Raw genomic sequence first — 1,276 nt, 5'->3', positions numbered from 1 at the left:
TTTAAGCCAACTTTTTCACTCTCCTCTTTCACTTTCATCAAGAGGCTTTTTAGTTCCTCTTCACTTTCTGCCATAAGGGTGGTGTCATCTGCATATCTGAGGTTACTGATATTTCTGCCGGCAATCTTGATTCCAGCTTGTGCTTCTTCCAGCCCAGTGTTTCTCATGATGTACTGTGCATAGAAGTTAAATAAGCAGGGTGAAAATATACAGCCTTGATGTACTCCTTTTCCTATTTAGAACCAGCCTGTTGTTCCATGTCCAGTTCTAACTGTTGCTTAAACACTACCAAAAAGCTTTTACGGCTTAAGAAATGAATTCCTTAAATTTCTGTAAAGGAATGAATATACAGAAATCCTTATGCTTCACTTAGTCATTCAGTCGTGTCCGACTCTTTGTGATCCCATGTACTGTAGCTCACCAGGCTCCTCCACCCATGGGATTTTCCAGGCAAGAATACTGGAATGGGTTGCCATTTCTTTCTCCAGGACAGAAATAATTACCTACACATTAATAAATATCTGCTAAAAAAAGAAATTAGCAAGACTATCCTGTTTATAATTACATCAGAAAATATAAAATACCTAGGAATATATCTGAACAAAGAGGTAAAAGACTTGTACTCTGAAAAATGAAAAACAGTGATGAAAGAAATGGAAAACACAAATGGGGAGATATATATCATACAATTCATATGAAAATGCCAATGGAATTTTCCACAGAGCTAAAGTGAATAATGATAAGATTTCCTTGGTGGTCCAGTGGCTAAGACTTCATCTTCCACTGCAGGCTGCAAGGGTTCTATCTCTCGCAGGAAACTAAGATTCCACATGCTGTGTGGTACAGCCAAAAAAGGGAAGGCGTCTCAAAAGACTATTTATAGCCAACACAATCTTGAGAGAGAAAAGCAAAAATGAAAGCATCACACTCCCTGATTTTAAACTATACTACAAAGCGACAGTAGTGAAAAAAGTATAATACTGGTACAAAAACAGACATATATTAATTGAACAAACTGGAGAGCCCAGAAATAAACTCATCCTTAAACAGTCTAATGCTCTATGGCAAAGGACCCAAGAGTACACAATTTGGAAAAAGACAGAGGCTTCAATAAGTGATACTGAGAAAACTAAACAGGTATAGGTAAAAGAGTGAATCTGGACCACATTCTTACTTTATGTAAAAATTCACAAAATAGGTTAAAGGTTTAAAGGTAAGTCCTGAAACCATTCCATGAAATTAAAAGACACTTACCCCTTGGAAGGAAAGTTATGAC

Source organism: Bison bison, unplaced genomic scaffold, assembly GCF_000754665.1.
Source record: "Bison bison bison isolate TAMUID 2011002044 unplaced genomic scaffold, Bison_UMD1.0 scf7180017858052, whole genome shotgun sequence".
NCBI lineage: Eukaryota > Metazoa > Chordata > Mammalia > Artiodactyla > Bovidae > Bison > Bison bison.
This window is presented reverse-complemented; position numbering follows the sequence as displayed.